We start from the raw sequence: 15,000 nt of genomic DNA on the forward strand, positions 1-15,000 counted from the left end.
GTGTGTGTGAACCGGATACTTAAGAATATATAATGGAATATTGAAGTGTTGTTCAATGTTCACATTATCTATCTATCTTTCTATATCTCTCCGTCTGTCTCTCTGTTTCTCTCTCTCTCTCTCTCTCTCTCCCTCTCTCTCTCTCTCTCTCTCTCTCTCTATCTATCTATCTATCTATCTATCTATCTCTTTCTTCGCACACACACTCACACACAGTGTAATATTATATACTATGACATTTAGTACACACACACAAGTATACATATATACACACACTGCAAACACGTAACACAACGTTTTATTTTGCAGTTATGGTGTATATTCGTGCACGTGCGTAGATGTGTGCACAATATCAAAGTATCTATCTACGTGTGTGTCTATGTGTGTGTATGTGTGTGTGTGTATGTGTGTGTGTGTATGTGCACATTTTGCACTGATAAAAAAATTTTTTTCTTCTATATATCTTTCTCCTTTTCGTTACTTCCTATGTATCCGTAGATTTATCAATCTAGCTACCAACACACACACACACACACACACACACACACACACACACACACCTCTTATTATTTTTCTCTCCTAATCTCTTTTTTTTTCTGTGTCAGTTGCTGTTCACATCTAAATATATAAAACCCACAATAATGCGAGCGAGAGGGAGAGGAAGAGGAGGAGTCATTGAAACAGAAAGAACAAGTATGTGTGTGTGCGTGTGTGTGTGTGTGTGTGTGTGTGTTAGATCAGCTTTTGCTTTTTTTTTTCTTTCGATTGCTAATACACCCACACGCGTACGGAAACAAGTGGCGCGCGCACTCACATACACTCATCTATCTCTCGGTCTATCTGTCTATCTGTCTGTCAATCTGTCTATCTGTTTATCTATCTATCTATCTATCTATCTATCTATCTGTCTATCTATCCCCCACCTCCTCTCTCTCCCTTTCTCACGTTTTATCTTGTTATTCCGATTCGGCACTGAGATACGAATCACCTTGCTGTTAGAACGCATTTTATAAATATGCTTCAGAATGATACCAAGGCGCAGTCGTGACTGTCGTAAGAAGCTCGTTTCCCAAACGAAAGAATATATATAACATACAATACAGGAGTGGCTGTGTGGTAAGTAGCTTGCTTACCAACCACATGGTTCCGGGTTCAGTCCCACTGCGTGGCACCTTGGTCGAGTGTCTTCTGCTATAGCCTCGGGCCGACCAAAGCCTTGTGAGTGGATTTGGTAGACGGAAACTGAAAGAAGCCTGTCGTATATATGTATATATATATATATATATATATATATATATATATATATATATATATATATATATATATATATATGTGTGTGTGTGTGTGTATGTGTGTGTGTGTTTGTGTGTCTGTTTGTCCCCCCCAACATCGCTTGACAACCGATGCTGGTGTGTTTACGTCCCCGTAACTTAGCGGTTCGGCAAAAGAGACCGATAGAATAAGTACTAGGCTTACAAAGAATAAGTCCTGGGGTCGATTTGCTCGACTAAAGGCGGTGCTCCAGCATGGCCGCAGTCAAATGACTGAAACAAGTAAAAGAGTAAAAGAGTAAATATATATATATATATATATATATATATATATATATATATATATATATATATATATATATATATATATATATATTCTTCGACTCCGTCGGTCAGGAATAACCATGGGAGCACCTTAGAGGTCCCCCTCCGGAGTATAAGACTCGACGGATAGTCGCCTCACCGGCGAACGCACAACCTAGGGTTGTTTTTAAGAAAGACCAGCAATCAACCATGCAGACCAGCCTCTCCTCCCCATGCCACTGATGTTATCCAAGGCAAAGGAGCCGATACACCTTGGCACCAGTGACGTCACGACTCATTTCTACAGCTGAGAGAACTGGAGTAACGTGAAGTAAAGTGCCTGCACTTTTTAATATATATATATATATATATTACTCTTCGAAACGCCTGTGTTAGAATGGGGGCAGCTGATGAAGGAGATGGTCTCTATGTGGCCTGTGTGTTTTCTGTACTCGTTTATCATTTTGTCTACGCTTTGTTTACAATGTCCTGTACCTAGATATGCATCTATATTTACAGGTAGGTGTAAGTATGTACATACATGTACGTATATATGCATATACTCATTTATTTTTTGTATTATATATATATATATATATATATATATATATATATATATATATATATATATATATATATATATATATGTATGTATGTATGTATGTACGCAGGCGCAGCTGTGTGGTAAGAAGCTTGCTTCCCAACCACATGGTTCCGGGTTCAGCCCCACAGCGTGGCCCCTTGCGCAAATGTCTTCTGCTATAGCCTCGAGTGGACCAAAGCCTTTGTGTGTGGATTTGGTGGATGGAAACTGAAAGAAACCCGGGATCTTTTTTAAAACGGGGGCCACATTTTTCATTAATGTTTTACGTAGTGTTTTTGGTACCGAAAGACTTTCAAACTTCGTATACTTATCTATTTTGTGTTATAGAACAGAAAAATATTTTTGTATTCGAATTTATTTCATGTAAAAAATTGTCTTATTTCGATAATTTCAACCAATCACTGACAAGTATTCAGTTGTTTACATTTACTCCTTTGGCTGATTAAGCCATAGCTTCGTTTTATTTGCTTTTTTCATTTTAAATTTGCTTTAACCCTAACCCTAACCCTAACCCTAACCCTAACCGTAGGGTTAGGGTTAGGGTTAGAGTTAGGGTTAGGGTTAGGGTTAATTGTTTCAGAATCGTTTGTTTATGTAGTCGGCACTTAATGTATATCGGCTGAATGGACGTCAGTGATTGGTTGAAATTACAGAAATACGACAACTTTAACATGGAATAATTTATGGATTTCTTTTTTTTTTAAGAAGACTAATGGAAAAAGATGTTTTATAGGACACATTCTACCAGTGTTCCAAGTTTCAAAGTGTTTCGTTTCGTCGTATATATATGTATGTGTTTATATATGTTTGTGTGTCTGTGTTTGTTACCCCCCCCCCCCCAACATCGCTTGACAACCGATGTTAAAGTGTTTACATCTTCGTAACCTTAGCGGTTCGACAAGAAAGACCGATAGAATAAGTACTAGGCTTACAAAGAATAAGTCTTGGGGGTGGATTTGCACGACTAAAGGCGGTGCTCCAGCATGGCCGCAGTCAAATGACTGAAACAAGTAAAAGAATAAAAGAATATATATATAGGAAGCGGTCCGGCTTCCTAGGGCTAAACAGCAGTAGTATATTCCCTTATTGGGACTGTCACGTTAAGTTGGCAGTATACAACTACGTTATCGCATCACTACTGCTTAAGTCTCTCTGAGAGATTTAGAAATTCGTTATTAATATATATATATATATATATATATATATATATATATATATATATATATATATATATATATATATGTATGTATGTATGTATGTATGTATACGTTTACCAATTTGCGTTGCAAGATTCCTGATGTGAAACCGTGTGTTGAAACAGCTATTGTTGTATTTCGAGATGGTCATTTTCTTTTTTTTTTTTTTTGCCAAATAAACACACACACTATATATATTTGTTTTTTACTCGTTTTTTTTTTTCTTCTTTTTCTGTGGCGATAGGGTCATGAGTTGAAATTTAAAGAAATAAGAACAGTAATAAACGAGTGAAGAACAAATGTATAGTGCTTGTGTTTGTTTCGCAAAAACAAAATGACCGTCCCGAAATGCAACAATGTGTGTGTGTGTGTGTGTGTGTGTGTGTGTGTGTGTGTTTCTATTCTTTTAGTTTGTCAGTCATTTGACTGCGGCCATGCTGGAGCACTGCCTTGAATTTTGGGGCAAATAAATCGACCCTAAAACTTATTTTGTAAGCCTGAGACTTATTTTATCGATCACTTTTGTCTTAAACCCAATGTAACTCAATCCATCCCTGTCCGTCCATTAACTTCCCCTACCAACTTTTTATTATTATTATTATTATTATTATTATTATTATTATTATTATTATTATTATTATTATTATTATTATTAAACAATTATTTGTCTATATTTACAAATATTCTCCACTCTTATTGAAGAAAGATAATAGTAATTGAAAACTCTTTTCTACTCTAGGCACAACATATATAACGTATACGAGCAAAACTATTGCTAGAAAGAATCACTGAAATGAGTCATTGATGATGCAATGTGAGGCCTTTATATGACTCTTGAAGCCTGGCCAAAGATTTGTACATTTTATTGCATAATGCACAGCTGTGTTGGCTGGCAATGGTAACAGGTGTCACAGTATGAAATCTTTTGAAATGACTTTTTAACCCGACAACTGAAAACACGCCTTTCCACAGGTCATACATGTTCTATTGTGATCAACAGCCGTATCACAATATTCAAGCTTTTGAATCCAGTGACTTTTTCTGATGGCTGACCAATCCTGCACGACTCAAACATTTCCTCCCACAGATCACACACACACACAAGAGGTTACGTAAATGACAAAGGAATTAGGAATTATGAAATGAATTTCATTGGCTAATGAAGTTTATAACACAATTTCTTGTTCCCTTTTTATTTACGTAATCGCAAATATATATACAGTAATGACTCGATATACGAGTCAGTTTGTTCCCGGAGACTACTCGTAAAGCAGAGCAATAATTTCCCATAGTAGCAATGTTATAAATTGTGGTTTGTTCCCAGAAAAATATTTTACCTATAAAATTTATAATACTCGTAAATAAATGGCAATAAAACAACAGTAGAATGCAAAAGATATTCTATGTAAAAGTAAAAAGAATATCAAGATTATTTATAATGAAAAAATATTATAATAATCGTTTTCTGCATCACTTTCACTTACAATAGACTCTCGCACACCATCACTTGTAGACGCGGTCACTGATTCACAAGCACTCGTAGACAGACTCGCAGATTTCTTTTTTGAAAAAGAAGTCTGGAGTTGTTTGCTTAGAAGAAGCGTTTTTACACGGTCTATATATTTCTCGGTGACGCAGAAGCATTTGTTTTTGTAGTAGAAACTTTTGCACTTCGTCCGAAATTTGGATTTTGTGCTTCAAAAAATTTATTCCAAAATAAAACTCGTAAATCCGGGGTCTCGTAAAGCGGGTCCGCGTAAAGTGACTATAGCTCTCTCTCTCTCTCTCTCTCTCTCTCTCCCTCTCTCTCTCTCTCTCTCTCTCTCTCTCCGGTAAGAAGCTTGCTTCTCAACTACATGGTTCCGGGTTCAGTCCCACTGCATGGTACCTTGGGCAAGTATCTTCTACTATAGCCTCGGGCCAACCAAAGCTTTTTGAGTGGATTTGGCAGACGGAAAACTGGAAGAAGCCCGTCGTATGTGTGTGTGTATGTGTGTTTGTCCCCCACCCTCACCATCTCTTGACAACCGATGTTGGTGTGTTTATGCCCCCCGTAACTTAGCAGTTCGACAAAAGAAACCGATAGAATAAGTACTAGACTTACAAAGACTAAGTTCTGGGGACGATTTGTTCGACAAAAGGCGGTGCTCCAGCATGACCGCAGTCAAATGACTGAAACAAGTAAAAGAATAAAAGAATATATAAATATACATATACATATTGTATATATATATATATATATATATATATATATATATATATATATATATATATATATAAGTTCAAAAAAACACAAAAAACAATAACAAAAAAACAAAGTGAGGACATGATACGGATAGTGTTATTGGACGCTCGGGAAAGGAAAGAGAGAGTGTATATATATATATATATATATATATATAATGCGAGAGAGTTAGGGGTTGAGAATTCAACCCCACTAAGGGATAGTATCTATCCAATATACTGCTGGGAGGGTACCCAATTATTGCTACACTAGTGTTATACCAAGTGCAATAAATGGGAGCGGGTAAAAGGAGGGGGGTTACCCCAAATTTGTATATCAATTAGAAAATGGAGGACAGCATATTATCCTCCATTTTCTAATTGATATATATATACATATATATATATATATATATATATATATATATATATATATATATATATATACTGCATAATCGGCATTGAAATCCTCATCATCAACGTAGGTGATCGATCATTTACGCCAGATGTCTGTTAAAACTATATTTTGTATCTAGCAGCAGCAGCAGCAGCTGCAAACGTAGTAGTTGTTATAGTCTAGCCATGAAAGAGAAACAGAGGGGCGAAGAGAGAAGGATGAGAGGGGGGGCTATGATTACAGACTTTCCAGTCGTGTCCCATCTTTTCCTGCACCCATTTACATTTCACGTATACAGTTTACCGTGGACTACATTATTCAATGTGCCCCTTGCTTTTTAAAAGCGGTCGCCAGCGATACGACGGGGTAGTGGGTGCCTGTAAGGCTGATATTGTAAAGGAGGAGAAGGAAGAGGCTTTTTTTTACAAACGCACCACCACCACCGACGACTACGACGATGTATTTGAGTGATAGGTTTAGGAACGCCCTCCACTTGCGACCTCCTTCCGTCATAGAGCGCCCCCTGCTGGAAAAACAAACTAATGGAACGTCAAGTTGATAAAATCATGCGTCCAAGGACTCGGTTCCCGCCCGGCAACATTAAATGTCATAAATAGATTAACCAAATGATTGTTTTGCATACTTTTACTCGAGTTTGTCCTAATTGCAGAAACCGCGCGCGTGTGCGTGTGTGTGTCTGCATGTGTGTGTGTGCGTGCGTGTGTGTGTGTGTGTGTGTGTGTGTTCGTGCGCGTGTGTGTGCGTGCGTGCGTGCGTGCGTGTGTGTGTGTGTGTGTGTGTGTGTTTGTGTGTGTGTGTGTTTAAAGGAGTCCGTCAAACTGATTTCAAATTTGAATTCCAAACCAACGAGGATTGCTGCATCACTACAGTAGAGATTTCTTCGTTAGTTAGTTAGTAGTAGTAGTAGTAGTAGTAGTAGTAGTAGTAGTAGTAGTAGTAGTAGTAGTAGTAGTAGTACCACGATGTACGTTACGTGCGTATTGTTGATGGACTCTCCACACAAGCGGTATTTCGTCTGCCGTTAGGTTCTGAGTTCAAATTTCGCTGAGGTCGACTTTGTCTTTCATCCTTTCGAAGTCGATTAAGTAAATACCAGTTACGCACTGAGGTCGATGTAATCGACTTAATCCCTTTGTTTGTCCCCTCTATGTTTAGCTCCTTGTGGGCAATAAAGAAATAAACATTTCTATTCCTACCAAAAGCACCTTTCCATCTGCTGGATTCTGGGTTCAGTTTAATAGACGACATGCCTCCAGAGTTTCTTTTTGCTGTACATCTTGTATACTCAAAAAAAAAAAAAGAAAGAAAATCTTCGTAGGTAGGCTCATGCCTGAAACAGAGACAGGATGCTCCTGCAGAGGCAACAACACATGTCTGCTTAACAGCCACTGTAACACAGGGACCGACGTCAATGGATCCCAGCGGCAGATGGATGTGTGGAAACATACAGCGACAGAAGGCCCCTTCACTATTAGATATAACAATCATAAGTACCCCTTTAATATCCAGGAGAGGCGAAAGGTCACAGCCTAGTTAAGCACGAAATATAACGCCACCGATTACAACATTAAGTGGAAAGCATTAGAGTGATGTAGGCCTTACTAAATAACAATAAGAAATGCAGGCTCCACTTGACACAGAAAAGAATTATGCTAAAGTACTCTCTTTACTCAGATGCCTGCCTGAACTGTAAAAGTGAAATTTTTCTCTCCAGTCCGCATGAACGGAGATATACACCTGGATATTGGCAGACCGCACTATGAATATAACCATTAGAACTTCCATCATCAATACTTCCCATCCCCACACCCAGTATATCACATACAAACACACAGACCACCCTCCCTCATCCCCACTTTCTTCCTCCTTTCACGCACATCTGCCCCATTCTGCTCGCATCCCAGCCCCGAACCTGTTCTGTCGGCATTTACCACTTACAGTGGTGGGACTATCTGATCTTCATCCAAGGGGCATAACTCTAAGATGTGTCCATTCTGAGCTTAAAGCCATTTCGGTTTCTTCATTGTTGATTTTTTTACGACCCACGCCAACCGGATGTGACACTTTCGGACGCTTAATAGCACAGCGCTGTGGCCATACTCTCCTTCCGGCCAACACCTCCTTCCGAACGCCGATTCCCTCCACCCCCACCCAACACTCTTGTGAACGAAACCGATTGACAAATTCAACCGAAATGGATCTGCTGTACTGAATTGTATAGATATTGGTTTCAAAATATTGGCAAAGTGTCCAGGTGGGAGGTGGGTAAGTGGATTACATCGACCCCAGTACTCGACTGGTACTTATTTTATCGATCTCGAAAGGATGAAATGCAAATTCGACCTCAGTGAAATTTGAAATCAGAACGTCAGGACGGACCAAATGCCTCGAAGCATTTTGCCCTCAAGCACCAGTTGATGGAATATGGTTCTAGCTACGTCAAGGACGTGTATGTAAGTGTGTGTGTATGTGTGTGCATGTTGTGTTGTGTGTTGGCACTCCGTCGCTTACGACGTCGAGGGTTCCAGTTGATCCGATCAACAGAACAGCCTGCTCGTGAAATTAACGTGCAAGTGGCTGAGCACTCCACAGACACGTGTACTCTTAATGGTTAAGCTCCAGGTTCGATAACGATATGAGTGAGGAGTCCAACGTGGGTCATGTATCAGCATGCATATATATATATGAAGGGATATATATATATATATATATATATATATATATATATATATATAAGCTGTAAGACATTTTCTTTATAAATGTTCTGAAAACTATTTACAGCCTTGGATTTTTTATCTCATTCTGTCAATTTATATATGTGCGTGTGTGTCTGTGTATGTATGTATATGTGTATGTATATATTAATATATATATATGTATGTATATGTATATATTAATATATACTTTATTTAAAAGCAGCAGAAAAATAACAAAAGACTGTTACTCTGAGTTTCACGTTCCCGTTCATCAAACAGTTTTGTTAGAAAATATTAATATATATTAATATATATACATATATAAATATGTATATATTAATATATATACATATATTAATATATATATATACATATATATATATATATATATATATATATATATATATATATATATATATATATATATATATATATATATATATATATATATATATATTATTTTGTTTAAAAGAGTTCCAACACTGTCTGTTTTTTATGTTTTATTTATATTCCTGCAGAACTAATGTGGGGTATAGAATATGGAATATACAATATATAACATAATATACTATACAATATACAATATAAAATAAAATAAAATAAAAATGGATGGCACCATGAAAGAAAGTATTGAATGTAGATGAAATATTGAGTGTTCAATATAAAGGATCAAATATATAAATATATAAATATAAATATATAAATATGTATATATATATATATGCATATATATATATATATATATATATATATATATATATATTTGTATGTATGTATGTATGTATGTATGTATTTATGCAAACACATTTATATACTTATATATACATAGGCTACGCCTATGTATATATATATTTGTGTGTATAAGTATACGCATGTGCAGACACACACACATACACTCAATTAGACTTCGATTATCTGAACGAAGTGTTGGGTGTGGTGTATATTGTTCATAAAGCGTATCTAATCTTAAAGAAGGAAGGCCACAGTGAACAAAGTAATATTAAATAAAGAAATCCATGTTTACAGAGTTCTTGCGTGTGAGAGCCAACCTGGACATGATATTTGACAAAAGTGTGTATCGTTTAAACATTGATGATGTTTGACAATTCGCGTTGTTATGCCGTTGAAAGGACAAAAATATGGAGCTTGAAAATTCAAAGGAAAGGAGTTTGATTACAAAATTGCTCGAAGGTCGTTGAATGACTGCGGACCGTCTGAGAAATGAACCTTGGCAAAGTAGGGTGGGTGTTGCCAGCGAGTGTCACTAGCCATTCTCCATGGCAACGCTTTTATAATCCTTTTCTATTCTAGGCACAGTGGAGGTGCAATGGCCCAGTGGTTAGGGCAGCGGACTGGCGGTCATAGGATCGCGGTTTCCTTTCCCACGCCGGGTGTTGTGAGTGTTTATTGAGCGAAAACACCTAAAAGCTCCACGAGGCTCCGGCAGGGGATGGTGACGAACCCTGGTGTACTCTTTCACCACAACGCTGAATATCCCCGAGAACTACGTTAAGGGTACACGTGTCTATGGAGTGCTCAGCCACTTGCACGCTAATTTCACGAGCAGGCTGTTCCGTTGATCGGATCAACTGGAACCCTCGACATTGTAAGCGACGGAGTGCCAACAACAGCTCTAGGCACAAGGCCTGAAATTTTGGGGGAGGGTGCCAGTAGATTAGATCGACCCCAGTACGCAACTGGTACTTCATTTATCGACCCCGAAAGGATGAAAGTAATGTCAACTTCGGTGGAAGAATTTGAACTCAGAACGTAAAAACAGGCGAAATACCGCTAAGCATTTCGCCAGGCGTGCTAACGTTTCTGCCAGCTCGCCGCCATGTGAGGCTTTTACAATCATGTCCACGAGGTGCAGGTAAATACACCATTTGTTTGGGGGATGAACAACCCGTTGCTCTCTCTCTCTCCCCTATCTTTTGCTACTTAACTCCCTTCCTTGGCCCCGCTTTATTTTTTGTTTTTCTTTGTTTCCTAGTTGAGGTCTTTATGGATGTTTTTTTCCCGATAATTTGTTCCTTTCTACTTTTAATGCATTTACTTTCTTTTGTTCCTATAAAATACGTCGTTAATAAAAAGTGGCGATCTGGCAGAATCTTTAGCACACCGGACAAAACGCTTAGCGGCATTTCGTCCGTCTTTGCGTTCTGGGTTCCAACTCCGCCAAGGGCGACTTTGCCTTGCATCGTTTTGGTGTCGATAACATAAGTACCAGTTATGCACTTGGGTCAATGTAATCAACTTGCCCTCCTCTCCTCCTAAACTGCTGGCTTTGTGCCAAAACGTGAAAGGAATATTATTTGTATGTTTTCCATAAAATTTAGAATTCGTCTCACAACGTCTGTCTTTCCCTTGTTTCTACAAGTAACCCGTTTGTCCCACGCCACACGAATCAATAAATCCTCTTTCAATCTTCACTGTATTTTACTGAATCACTTCGAGAGCTTCTGGCTATAATAAAACTTTGGTATTTTCACAACCAAAACATCCATTCACTGCTGTTTTGGGGTGTTTGTGGTTTCCTGGCCAACGATTTCACATTTGACGACAAGGCAGCACCTTAACAACAGTGACATCGTCCTCTACTCAAAGCAATACCATAGAAACCAGCAAGCCATAGTTAATGGCGACACAAGTTGTCGGGACATGGTCCTCCTTACCATCCGCAACGTCCGTACTTTCTCGTATTTTCATAGATTTTCTTTCTAATTGATAAATTTCTTAATTGATAAATTTCTCAGTCATAGCTCTTGCCTTCTCAATTTCGGACACAATTGCTGTACTAAAGTTGTACTCTTCTACAATCTTCGATATTTAGGATTACTGTTACGATCTATATGATAGGCTTCCATGCAGTTTCCGTTAACCGAGTTTCCCTCGAATTTATTGACTCATGTCAATGAGATGTACCTAAGAAAGGCTCTCTGAACAAACTAACTAAAGCTTATAGCTTTATATATATATATTTGTAATTATACGTAAACACTGCTTTGCGCCATCATTCCGATATTTTTCTCGATCGGGCAATCTACTAGCGCAAATCAGTCAATGTGTTGGCTGAATTATATACAAAGCTATAAGCTTTATTTAGTTCATTCAGCGTTTCGTTTCTTAGGTACATCTCATTGACAAGAGCCAATACACTTGAAATATCGATTTCTGAGATTCCCGGTGTTATATGGACTGTTAGATATGTAATTCGTCTGACGTTCCGTGTGTCATGTGGTTCGTCTGAGTTCATTGTTTCATTGTTGTTGTCTTGTGGGACTGTCGTAGTAAAATGTCATTGATATATATATGGCGGATATGACTTTTGTTTATTCATAACGAACATTGGGTGAGTGCGTTCTTTGTATGTAATTGAACAATAAATGTAATAATTAAATTGTATAACTCGTTTTGTTATCTCTGCGAGTCACCCGAGGGAAACATAACAGAGTTTATTGGCGTCGCCGGTAGGATACATGCTTACTTTACCGTAAAATTATTCATCGTAATAACAATGGCTGAAAAACAGACAGTAGAACTTATTAAATTGTTTAGGGAACAAATGGACAAGCAAATGCAACAACATCAGAGAGATATGGACGCTCTGTTAAAACTGTTTGGTGCTCGACAAGTTGAAGGCGATTCTAGTGGCTATTTTTCAGCTGCTTCAACAACAGTGTCGATTCCACCATTTACTGCATTTGATTCAGCGACAGAACTATGGCCTGATTACTGGTCAAGATTCCGTACGTTTGTGGCTGCTAATGCTGTACCTGAAAAACGCATGGCACAAGTGTTCCTGACCAATCAGACTGCTACTGTTTACAAACAACTTGCTAATCTGGCTACCCAACAAAATCCGCCTAAAGATATCAACAACTTGATAATGGACGAAATCGTTGACTTCATGAAGGAACAGTTCGACCCTAAACTTTTTATTGTGAGAGAGCGTTTCAAGTTTTGGAGTGATATGCAGCGGAAGCCAGGCGAAACTCTCCAGGAGCTGGCAGCACGTATACGCCAGGATGCAGCTACCTGTGATTTTCCAGCGATCAGCAACCCACAGGATGAAGCTCTGAGACAGAGATTCATATGTTCGGTTAACAATGAAGCGGTTCTGAAGGCGCTTTTTAAGATAAAAGACTCAGAACTAGATTTTGCCCGTGTTGTCCAGGTTGCCATTGAGACTGAAGACGCAGCAAAGGTTGCAAAAGAAACTGTATACGGTTCCAAAACCAAGCAGGTGTACAAGGTCCAGCAGAACAGGAATAAGAGTCCTCAAAAGAAACATCAGCAGTCTTATTCCACAAACCAGAAGAAATGCTACCGATGTGGAAAGGCCCACAAAGCAACAGACTGTCCTTTCAGGGAAACCAAATGTCATTTTTGTGATAAAAAGGGTCATTTGCAAGCGGTGTGTAGGAAAAAACAACATCAGCAACGCAATGGCCATTCACAAACTCCCGTGAAAAGAATCACAAAAGCTGAGCTAGTCAAGGCGATCCTAGGTGAAGTTTCCCGAGACACTCACAGTTTAATTGTGCCAGTAACAATCCAGAACAGACTGTTCACAATGGAATTGGACACTGCTACTACAGGCAATTTTGTTTCCTTGTCAGTCTGGAAACAACTTGGAAGACCAAAGCTGCAAGATGTCAAGCATCGCTATGAATCTGCCAGCAAGCACAACCTGCCTGTTCTAGGAACTTTCATGGGCCAAACCAAGGATCCAACAACTGGTAAGCAGGATCTTATACCTTACATAGTCACCAAGATCTCTGATCTTAATTTGCTGGGTCGGAATGCTATCCAGACTCTGGGAATTTCCGTAGACACTGCTCTAGGTTTGAAAAGCATAGACAGCCAAGCTAAGAGGGAAGGTGCAGAAGGGATATACCCAAAGACCTCAAGCGAGCCCTATGTTTCCCTGCAGCAAGATTGTCACAACATGTGTGATGAATTTCCAGATCTTTTCAAGCAAGAATTGGGCTGTCTCAAGAACTTTGAACTGGAAGTGAAGTTCAAATCGGACGCAACACCAGTCTTTCACAAGGCACGTCCGGTCCCATTTGCTCTTCGTGATGACCTGGCCAAAGGTTACGAAGAAGGCATCGCCAAGGGAATCTGGAAGCCTGTTCAATTCAATGAATACGGAACGCCAGTGGTACCGATTCGTAAAGCACACGCTTCAAGCAACCTGAAGCCCAAACTACGGATTTGTGGTGACTACTCTGTGGGAATTAATGACCAACTTGCTGATCACCGTCATCCAATGCCACTCCCTGCTGAACTGATGCAGAAACTCGGAGGTGGATTCGGATATACAAAGATAGACCTTGCTGATGCCTATAATCAGATCAAACTGGCTCCAGAAAGTCAACGCAGACTCGCACTCAGCACTCACCGTGGAGTACTCTTGCAACAACGACTCCCTTTCGGAATTAAGTCAGCACCTGGTTACTTTCAGGAGATCATGGAAAACCTGACCCATGATCTACCTGGAGTGGCCGTCTTCCAGGATGACATGCTCGTCAGTGGGAAAGATGCAAACAGTCACTTAAACAACCTAAAGTGTCTGCTCACACGTCTAAGCGACAATGGACTCAGATGTCGCCGTGAAAAGTGCCAGTTTGCACTACCCAGTGTAGAATACCTTGGACACATTTTGTCGGCTGAAGGGATCACTAAGGGATCCAAAGTCGAAGCAGTCTTAAAGATGCCACGTCCAACGAACGAATCAAGCTTGAAATCTTTCCTAGGTTCAGTTCAGTTTTATGGAAAGTTTATCCCAAACCTAGCCAGTATAGCAGAGCCACTCTATTGCCTTACAAAAAAGTCAACTATTTGGAAGTGGGGAGATGAGGAACAGTCAGCTTTTGATCACTTGAAAAATGTACTTTCATCGAGTCAAGTTCTGATACACTTCGATCCAAACAAAACTTTGGGACTGGTTTGTGACGCATCAAACGTTGGTATTGGAGCAGTCCTGTTTCACCGCTATCCTGATGGAAGCGAGCGCCCAATATCCAATATGTCCAAGACTCTCACTTCTGCACAGCGTAACTACAGTCAAATTCAAAAGGAAGCCCTAGCTATCATATTTGGCTTGCAGAAGTTTTACCAATATTTGTACGGTCGTAAATTCGTACTCGTGACTGACCACAAGCCACTGACATCACTATTCAGTCCGAGGAAAGGGACGCCACTTCTCGCTGCTAACAGACTAGAACGATGGGCCCTGTGGCTGAACCAGTTTGACTACACCATTGAATATCGGAAATCAGCA

At 39.2% G+C, this 15,000-nt stretch overlaps 1 protein-coding gene across 3 annotated transcripts in view; it reads left to right on the forward strand.

Annotated features, from left to right (window-relative positions):
• Positions 1-15,000, forward strand: part of LOC106879616 (carbonic anhydrase 2) — a 93,096-nt gene that overhangs the window by 16,877 nt on the left and 61,219 nt on the right. The gene's annotated exons all lie outside the window — the stretch shown is intronic.

The sequence above is a fragment of the Octopus bimaculoides genome, chromosome 6 (genome assembly GCF_046866305.1).
Source record: "Octopus bimaculoides isolate indiv1 chromosome 6, ASM4686630v1, whole genome shotgun sequence".
Classification (NCBI taxonomy): domain Eukaryota; kingdom Metazoa; phylum Mollusca; class Cephalopoda; order Octopoda; family Octopodidae; genus Octopus; species Octopus bimaculoides.